This window comes from Pinus tabuliformis, chromosome 6 (assembly GCF_031772625.1).
Source record: "Pinus tabuliformis cultivar Carrire ecotype Pingquan chromosome 6, CPIR1, whole genome shotgun sequence".
In the NCBI taxonomy this organism is placed as follows: Eukaryota; Viridiplantae; Streptophyta; class Pinopsida; order Pinales; family Pinaceae; genus Pinus; species Pinus tabuliformis.
Genome location: NC_142292.1, coordinates 98,166,639 through 98,177,880, shown reverse-complemented (window position 1 = coordinate 98,177,880; position 11,242 = coordinate 98,166,639). Strand labels below are relative to the sequence as shown.

At 36.4% G+C, this 11,242-nt stretch overlaps 1 pseudogene; it reads right to left on the bottom strand.

The window, feature by feature from the left end:
• Positions 1 to 2,439: 2,439 nt before the first annotated feature.
• On the bottom strand, positions 2,440 to 2,922 carry LOC149257440 (uncharacterized; annotated as a pseudogene).
• Positions 2,923 to 11,242: the final 8,320 nt, after the last annotated feature.

Here is an 11,242-nt window from a genome sequence, read left to right as displayed (position 1 = left end):
ATTATAGGGACTACAGTAATCTTGAATCAAGATTAAAAGTGCATCATGTGCTCACATAAGGTGTAGATCTCATGTGTTGGGCGCAGGTGCGAGAAATAGAGACAGGGTTAGTTAGACTGTCAGCAAGGAGCACACAATGTGTTATTAATACTTCATGACAAACTCTCAATGTTCATATTTTCATGACTATTCATTCATTGTGGTTTGAAAATGAATTGATTAAGATCTTCGTTATCATAATAGAAGCTCCACCCTAAATCCATAAGTACATTTAAGAACATACACTTTTTCCATCCCAACCATGATAACTTCAAGTCTTTCACTAGAGCCAAAGGAATCATAGATAGATATCAATATCGGAAACAATGTATCTTTTCTTGAGTCTCATTATATCTGTAACCCTCCAAGTCATTCTTGTGGCCTTGTTTTCTCACCGCTTTGGCGCAGTTCTTTATTATGCGCTCTCATAGTCACACTATGCCTCCAAATGTGCGCATATATGCATTCTTACACATTTTGGTTTCACATCGCACTTACTAGAGTAAACTCATTGCATCCTTGTATCATTTGCACATTTCAATATAATGTTTTGAATGTTTTCATTGTATTTCAATGACTGCCATTCACTTATTTTGAATGCATTTACATATTTTCTCTCATTGCATCAAATTTCCCTTCTATAGATTGGTATATCATCACTTCATTTCCATACTTTGCGCTATATGAGATGGCATTCAACGCATTCCTTTATAATGTTTCCCCTCACTTTTGGCATATCATTGGAGTGGTTTATATTATATTGTCCCTTGTGCATATACATATACATACATACATACATACATACATACATACATACATACATATATATATATATATATATATATATATATATATATATATATATATATATATATATATATATATATATATATATATATATATATATATATATATATATATATATTTATATTTATATTATATTTATTTATTTTTATTTATTTATTTATTTATTTACCCTTGCAATGTACATTGTGTGGCATTGTATATGTGTATACCTCTGATCATTAGACAGCATGTGCTAGTGTTTAACAGATTGTTTATCACTAAGATTTCAACAGTGGAGTGTAAAAGTGAGTAGTGCACTCAAATGCAGTCTATGATAACTTTCCATTGTGTCAGCGCCAGTGCAAAAATTAGAGACAAAGGTTTGATACTATTTTCATGCAGTAGTTCAAGTTACCAATAATTATTTGCTTCCACATCACACTATTAAGGTCTTAATCCCCCAGTGCACTTGGTATATAATGTATCCTTTGCAACATCAAAGATTTTACTACAGTGCATCGACTCTTGCTACATGGTTGATAGTCTCATGTTGCAACATCATAAATGTTACTACAGTGCATTGATTCTTGCTACATGGTTGATAGTCTCATGTTGCAACATTTGACATATACTACTCATCGTGGAGGTTCAACACACTAGAATATGGTTTCCAATGCATTGTGCATTGTGTGGATTACCTAGTGTACATTTCATTGGATCCCTTAAATGATATTAGTGATGCAATATCATGAATTCATCACCTTTTGGTGTAACCTTTATCGTAATTCCAAGCATATGCAACGTTTGAGTTATTTCTCAATGTAGTTTGTTGTATCATTATCCCTTATACCTTTCTTGTGCCACCATTGATTGCCACAAATACACTTTAAAGTTTCTTGTAGGTATCTTGTTGGAGGAATCATCACACCTCTATGGAATTTGTAATTTCCACCCTGGGGATCCTAGTTACTGATTTGAAAAGTTTACCAAAACTTGCGGGTTTTGTTGTAATGGAAAACATCTTCATGGTATCAAAGCCTATACCCAGGTTTGGTTCCCCGAAGCTATGTCTGAGGGGGGTGTTGGAGGAATCACCACACCTCTATGGAATCCATAATTTCCACTCAGGGGATCCTAGTTACCAGTTTGGAAAGTTTACTAACACTTATGGGTTTTGGTCTAATGGCAAACCTCTTCATATATTTTCCCCTTGAAATTTCATTATAATGCAACGAGCCTCAATATATTGTAATGGCACATTACGCTTTAATGTGCTTTCTATGTGTTGCAATAATTTCCAAAACAATATGCAAGGTCACTTCTAAAAGAGACTAACTAATTTCATTATTTCATTATGTAAACAAGAGTGGCAGAATAAGCTATATCGGATTATTACTCCCCAAAACAATAACAATAGGTTATGGCCTTCACATCCATACATATTTTCCTTCAACTCAAGGTCCTATTACCCTCACTAAAATTTCAAAAGAGTAATTGCTTTCACGTTTTCTTGACTTGTTCATATTTACAACAACATCGAATAATGTCTAGAATAGTTCATATGTATAATGATAACTCATCTAATAAGATTGTGGTATGCACGAATGAACCATATTACTCCTCAATCACAAAGTGCACACCATCATTCTCGCTAAATAAATGCATTGTGTGATCCACCTCATTTGTGTCACTTAGCTCCATGTTGTAGAAGTTCGTGGATGTGTCCTTGAAAAGTGGGTTAGCATGCCAAGTTCCAACATTAAGTTTCAAAAATTGGGAACCCTACACTTGAATGACTTTCACATCCTAGAGAGCTAGTGGAATGTAGTAATGACCAACTTTTGAATGTGCACTGTTTTCCCCTAGTTAAATTGATTCATAGATTCAACGTTGTTTTCATTGCCATCATTAGCTTTAGCAACAACATGTATGTTTCTTCCTTGTAGCCATCCAACTCATTAATTTTCTCAATAGAATGCCTTTCCATACCCAAATACCATGGCTTCCCACCAACAAATCCAAGGCAGTAACGGATGCATGGTGAGTAATATTATTAAACCTTAAACATCTATTTGTCAAATTCATTATGTAGAACATGTTTAAATGTTTCATTTTTATATAGTGATCATAAGTTGTCTTCAATATATTCCGACGCATTATTTAATTCTCTCTATTACATCCATTTGAATGCATTGACCCTTTCCATCAATTTTATACCTTGTAACCATCCAACATCATATTAGATGATGTAGTTGGAAGAGTTTCCCTGCATAACACAATATAGCATAGACTAGTCAAATTCTTCTACATATAATAATGTTTTATAATTTAAATACTAAATCCTAGGATGCATAATAATTATCAAGAAATTGCACATAAGACCCCAATAAATATCCTAATAGAATATTAAAATGTGCATAATTCCCTTTTGAAGTTGTGGTATGCCATGCACTTAGTGGAGTTTTGAAGACTTAGTCTTTTATGCATGAACAAGACCCTTTCTTCATAGAAAGTGATGCTGAAGCACATGAATGGGCTTGATGATTGGAGGTGACATTGATATGCACATTGATTCTTAGCCTGATGACACCATAATGTAATGGAAGTGACATAAAATTCTTTTGAAAATGCATCCTATAGGATAAGGATTAAGTGAGAAAATGGTTGGGGGTTTTATCTATAATCACAATAATCTAGGGTTCTGAAGATGCATGAGAAAATCAGCATTTCAAAAATTCTAATGCAATCAATAGCATGAAAATAAAAATGAAGCCATGAACATCGATACAATGTACCTTTACCTTATTGCAGTAATATTATAAAAGATAAAGCTTCAGGGTATGTGACACTTGAAATGCATTATTAGAGCAGCAATTCCCACAAACCCTAATGTATCAATAAGATCAAGATCCCAACAAATCCAAGGGGAATAAATATAATAAGCGTCATGTTAGCATGATAATTTATAGGGTTTGGAAATGGATAGGCCTTTGAAGGATTTGACCACTTCAGGGACATAAAAAAACCAGATAGTCTTTGAGAGGCAAAAGGGGGGACCCAAAATTTGGATATGATCAAAAAATTTGGGTGGAGTGACAACGATGACAACATATTGAAATTAATGGTTTTGAGATTTAATTTTTTCTGTCTAATTGTGATTCCCCATATGTGATTGACTCTCAACACCATGCTTCTCCCTATGTTCATGATTTCCTTAAATATCCATATCCTTTTTTTAGAGATATTTTAATAGAATGGTTTGTAATTATTTTATGGATTTTGTATTTTTTCATATGCATCATTTATCTTTTAATGTTTTCTTGAAAACCTAATAAATCCACCTTTTTCAGCATACAACCATTCGTTTCATTAACTTTTTTCTCTAACTACGAGAACCTAAATTCTAAGTCTTCACTTTGTCCACAAGTCCTGGAAGAGCCTCTAGGAGGTTTAATTGGTGTAGTATATTTTGGATATTTATTTGGAGCCACGTGAGAAAATAATAATAGTGCTATGCATTATCAAAATTTCCAATGAGAAAAAAAATGAATCTTCTAATCAAAATTTATGTTACTTGTTAGTCATATATTTTTAAAACCTTGATTTGGAGAAGATTTGAACAGTTGACCTTTGCTTGATATATCTTTGAGATTTGAGCCCTTATGAATTTGAAACTTTTGTATATAATACTTTGAAGCCCCAAGGGTTAGCTCAACTGCTCAAATAAGTGTCTCGCAATTCGGTAGGTCACAGGTTCAATTCTCCCCGAAGCCCTTGGGGTTAGGCCTAGCTATTGGCTGCAGGGCTTGATACCCTTGATCAAGCTCAAATATTTCCGTGGACATAGTGGTCACCCAGTGACCGCGAGTGTCCATGAACCACGCGTGAAAAAAAAAATTACTTTTATATTTCTTCTCTTAAATTCCATAGGTTTGACCAGAACTTGATGTGCCAAATGAAAGTTACGGTAAAATTTCTAAAACTTGCTCACATTTGGTTTGTTCCCACTAGCAAACTTTTATAGTGTGCCACAAATCCACTTCTTCACATATAATTCTAAAATTATTATGCAAGGTACTTTTGTATGTATCCTAAGACTTTTACAACTTCCAAAGTTTGAATAATCCCATAAAAAAAGTTATAGCAAAAATACCAAGCTGGCCTATTTGTAACTTGGTTCACGATCCTTTACAAACTCTAACTTCCATAGAGTACATCTCAAAAAGTATAGTGAAACAAAATATAAAATTAAAAAAAAAAATCCCTAAGATATCTGTTGTGCCCTACAACAACCCCCCATTTCATAACATTTTTATCACAAACAATTTACATATGAAATGGGTCCCTTTTAAAATTTTTAATTGGCATCAATAAACTTGTTCAAATAAGGTATGATAATCAAATGAATTTATGCAAAAAACCCTTGTTGAACAAATGATAAGCAATTTTTGGTTAAGTCCAAAAAAGTAATCACAAGTTCGGTTGCCATCTTGGTTTTTCCCGATGCGATATCGCTATCGGCCATCGGCAATAGCCAATGCACACACAAAAGGGCACATACCTTTTCCCCGATGCGACGTGATATCGGCAATCGGCTATCGGCACGGCACTATGTCTCGTGAAAAATGTTTTAACACTCCGGCCCGATGCGATATCGCATATCGGCAATCGGTACAATTCTACGCATTTTCATGAGACGTTTATATCCTTTCCCCGATGCGATATCGCTATCGGCATTCGCTAAAAGCAATTGATACACATTCAGGGGTTATGTTCGCGCGCCGAATGCGATATCGCAATCGGCGTTCGCTAAAGAACTTTCCCAAGTGATAACGCCACACACACACTTCCGATGCGATATGATGACGCTTAATGATGACCTCAGTTTCAAAAGGTGATTATTTCAAAGCATTAAAGTTATATTTAAAATCGATTTGACAAAATCAAGGATTTCAAAATGACGTTAAGTAAAGGGATAAGGTAATGCATGCGTATTTAAAGCTTTGCCCCTTCGAATTAACGAGCAATTACGATTAGACCTTTGAAAAAATCTATTACATGCTTTAAGGGGTCATTCGGTTTAATAACTTAAGTAATGGTCATTTATGAAGCTGCAGGCCGTAAAATCACCATTATTGCATCTACGGTGCCTTCTCAAATCATTAGATCCGCAGCCTCTTTTAGGAATAATCTCGCCACGCTTCAAATCATATATTTATCCCGTTATGGATTGTCATTGTTATTTCTTTGTTACAATTTCTCTTGCACTGTGTAGAATTCGACTACTGAGAGAAGTCTGAATATGATGGGAAAGAAGTTCAAGAAGGTGGCAGGTTCTACTGCGACACCTGCCTCAGGCCAAGCTGCTACAGCTTCAAGGAAAGGCTTAATCTCAAATACTACATGCACTGGTCTTACTGGTACTACATGGCAAGGGACATACAATTTGCTAGAAGGAGAACAACCAGAAGCGACAGTAATGGAGGCAAGTGCGGATGAACTAAGAAAGTCTGAGGCAACTCTTAAAGATTTGGCTGATTCTTTTCTGCACAGAATAGCAGCCAGGGAACAAGTCTTGCCTTATACTGATGTGGTACGTTGGGCAATTGAAGAAATTCCTCTCACTAATAGAACCTTCGTTTCTAAGGATGGAAGGATTTTCGGCTCCTTCAAGCCTGACGACTTGAGACGAATGTATCATTTGCCCAATCCCGAGCAAGTCTATAACAGAGCATTTGTGGAGAAATTCGCCAGAGAGAATGAATCACCAGCCGAACCTCTCCGAGATTGGAGGCAAAATCCAGCAAAACACAAGCAGGATATGTCGGGTAAGTACTCCAATGCCTCTCTGGCTTCACCTTACTGCTATGCTGGAATTATGATGTGTAGATTGTGGGGATTTCATGATTCTGCAAATATCCATGTTGATATGGTTCCCTTAATGGAAGCGGCCGTTAATAGTATAATCATGGATTGGGCCACTATCCTGTCTGATAAGTTGGTATTAGCTATTCGTGAGTTTAGGGCCAAAACCAGAGTCACTGAAAGGAAAATCCCACCATTTTATTACTCTGCATACATTATGGATGCCCTTTGTTTTAATTCTGAGTTTCCTGTCCTTGGTTGGAGATGGACAACCCATGACCCAACACCTATTCATTTGTATCATCGTAAATTGTGGAAACCTTCTCACAAAGACCATTTGTACCAAATTTGCAATGGTTTTATGGTTCCCGTTCACTATTCTATTTTTGACAGGCCTATCCCTAGGATTTCCTATGAAGCCTCTTTTGACCTACCAGCCGTAGCCCATTGGTTCGGCGAAGAATGTTTTTCTTATATCAGAGTTTTTGGAAGCAAGGCCAGGCCACATGTTCTCCCCTTATACATGCCAGACAAATTGCTAGCCCAGGAAATCTCCTATCAGATCATGTCTGAAGGTGTTACCCAAACTCTCAAAGAGGAGAAGAAGAGAGGATGGCCATCGTTTCCTTTAAGAATTGGAGTTTATACGCTGTTAAATTATAAGCATGCAGAAAAGGAAGCAGCAAAACTCCAAATGCTATCTCTAGTTTCTATTCCCAACAGACTCTATGACCCGAAAAAGACTGCTTTCATTGCCTTGGAACAGGCTAAGCTGACAAAGGTTGTTCACCAAGAAGACCAGTTTGACGACCTGTTCATGGGTGCTGATTCAATAAGCCAAGTCAAACAACTTGCTGCGATGAGATATGAAGATATGGAATTAACTGAATTCAATAAACTTAGAAAGCAAAGGTTGCAAACTTTGCCTCTAAAGTTATTATCTACAACCCCAACTTCATCCTCAAGCGAGCCTGATCAGCCAGAAATAAATTCACCTCCCGTTACAATTAGAGAACAGGAGGAAAGTCAAAGAAAGCTGCAGGCAGAAAGTCATAGAAGAGAACAAATAGAAAGGCAGCAAAAAGCACAAATTGAACAAGAGCAAAGAAGGCAAAGGGAGCAAGAAGAGCAAAGAAGACAAAGGGAGATAGAAGAACAGAGACAGAGAGAAATAGAAGAACAGAGGAAACGAGAGGAAGAAGAAAAAATAAGGAAAGAACTGGAAGATAGGCAGAAAAAGGAATTGGAAGAACAGCAACGGAGAGTGCAAGAGGAGCAACAGCGGGAGGCAAACGAAGAACAGCAGAGAATTGAAAAAGAAAAAGAACAGAGTAAGCAAATCTCTGTTGATACTGAATTGATTAAGGAATGGAATCAATTTGATTCCATTATAAGTGGTAAAGAAGCCTCTAAAGACTCAGATGCCTTAAAGACTCCCGATACTACTGTTTCTCCGGTTCTTGAAGGAACCAGCGGCCCACCCACTGTACAGAACGTTGAAGAAGTTACTCAGAATCCATCTGATTTAGTTGATCTTCAGGTAGAGGAAATTCCTCCTTTAGACATTTTCTACAGCCCTAAGCATAAAGCCGTTGTAAGACGCTCAAGGAAGAGGCGAAGGCTTGATCAACCTTCTGTCTCAAATGAGCAAACAGTCACGGGCAATGTCGTCTGGAAGGGAGAATTAAGTCCCTCTGAAGACTTAACAAAGCTGTCGCAATTTGCGGGAGCTTATTCAGCAGCAACCATTGACAAAGCATCCGAAGTGAGTCTTCTTTTGAAGACTAAAGAGCATGAGGTATATGCATTGCAAGCAGAATTGATAGAGGCAAAGAATAAGGTGACACAGACAGAAGAACAATTGCTGGCTCAACAACAAGAGAATCATTTGTTAACCCAGCAAATTGAAACACTAAGGATAGACCAAAGTGACATTAAAGCACGAGAATTGGCAGAGGCATTATCACAGTTGGAGGCATCAAATGAGCTGTTAATGAAATCAAAAGAGGATCAAATAGTTCAGCTCTCAGCACAGCTTGAAGGTATCAAAGGTGCCAAGAGTATTGAAGATTTCAGAGCAGAGGCAACTCTGATAAATGGCGCTTTGATATCTCAGATCAGACTTTTGTGCCAACAGCTAGTTGAAGCTGAGTCACTTTGTGATATATCTACAGCAGTATGTGGGCAAATCGAGAAAGCCAGGACTAACTTGGATCAGGCTGAAGATGAAATAATAGAATATATTGAATGGCAAGATACTCCAGAAGGGCAAGCTGCTAATTTAGCCCGAATCAGTGAAACATACAAGAACATACTTTTCATGGAATGGGAAACACAGGTAATGAAGGCAGAGAGGGCAGCATCCAGGTGCAAAACAATTTCCAAAAACATGATCAATATAGTCAATGATACATTGTATCTGGCTAACATGATTTCACAATGCACACCTGGAAACATAACAACCGCGAATATGCTGGAGCACAAGAATTATCTTAAGCTGGAAGAACAAGGGCTGTTAATCTCTGGAGTGAATACCTTGACCTCCGATGCATACTGGCTTTTCCTGATTAAACCGCATTCTCAAAGGTCGGCTCTTAACTGCCTAACCGACGCTCTCCGATACCTGATCGCCGATTTCCAAGATGCCACATATGATGCACAGCTGACTTCTCGCCTCAATACTCCACCAGAAGTAGAGCCAATGCTGGCGATATGTCAGCGAAAGAGTAAAGGCAAAGAGACAGCTGACTGAAGCATCGTCGCCGACTGCCGAATCACCCAAATGCAAAATGATATTTGTTGATGCCGATTTCTTAGTTTTCAGTTTTTAGATATTTAGTAGTTAGATTAGCATAGTATTTATAGACCCTTTCATTGTTTTGGAAAGGGTCGTAAAATTTTGTAAAAGACTAAAACGCTGAATTTTGCACTATTGTGCTTCGGTCTATATTCTTTTTTAAAACTCGACCACTGGTCCTTAATTTTACTTGGAATGCTGTTTAAGTAAATTGTGCACTATTGTCGTTTGCTTGGAATGCTTTCTGGTTGGAAGGAAGGACTGCGACATAGCGATTAATATATTGGATTGATCAAACAGCTTGCATGGTACTATTATCTGTATCTGTTCTCTTTTCAGTTATATGAATTGCTGTGTTATTACTTTGCTATTATTGAATACATGTATGTAATACAACAACAAGTCTGCATTTCATATCACTATTGAATGTTTTGTGATTTGTTATCTTTCACTCATGTATGTATCAATGATATAAATGACTGAGTGCAGTAATTCGCTATTATAGCTCTGCGTAACTACTTACGCAGAGCAATCTCAAATGATTAAACATCTATGCTTGTTGTTAGTGTCATCTATATGCCTGTCATTAAGCATAGTTTATCAAACGCTGTACTGTCTGAATTGATAAGTCCCGGGATTAGCTTATAGTTTTTGTATTCCTTTTATAGTTTAGTTATTTGTTTATTATCATTTCATATCTTAAATCATCCATCCATCCCGTTCACTTATAATCTTTGGGAAACTGGTCCCGTTATCCCCAGTCGGAGCCACTATTCCAAACGGAAAAGGAGCTGCACTAAGTTCCGGACCGGGTGGTTTCCCCGATGTTGTTGCAACGAATTTCGGGGCATCAACAATATCATATAAGAATGGTTCAAATTTTATCATTTGATGAGTCCTGGAGAAAAAATAAAAAATAAATAGAAAAATGTCAAATCGACTATTTGAAACTAATTTCAAGAGAATTCAAGAACCCTAACTTCCTCAAATAATATCTCTAAGAGTATAGCAAAAAAAGATGTGAAATTTGGATCAGATGTTCCCTAAGATATCACTTCAATATGATCTAAATTTCACCATTTGAAATTTCCTAAAAAAAAATTATAGAAAAAATTTCAAACTAACATATTTGAAACTAATTTCAGGAGCATTCAGGAACCATAACTTAGAGTTTTTTTCCAAAATTATAACGAACCAAGATATGAAATTTTGAACAAATGTTTGATGATATTTATCCTAATATAGTCCAAATTTCACCATCTAAAACCTCCTAGGAAATTAAAAGTTACAACAAAAACGATAATATGGCTTATTTGAAGTAGCAAAACTCTAGGTTTGTGTGCTTTGATACTAACTGTTATGAACCTTACACTTTAAAATTGATATGAAACCAATAAGTATAGTCTCATTTTAGGGGTAGACCTCATTTTATAATGAATACAATGTACAAAACAAGATTCGATGATGATAAGACTAAGTCTCCTTAGTATATATATAGGAGACAAAGGGTACAATTATAATAAAATGGGACCATGGAATTCTAGGCTATATAACAATATAAATGTAATCAATCGATATATAGGGCTCAATAACGGGTTTTAGGGTTAAAATTGGGCTTATACAAGGCTGAATGGTAATGGTATTGTTTGGTCTGGAACTTTGTACAAGCTATTGAAAACCATTATCAATTATGGGTGACACAATTCCATTTTTCTTAAGGGTGGAGGTGAAGAAGCAAAAAACCTATTGTTTCTA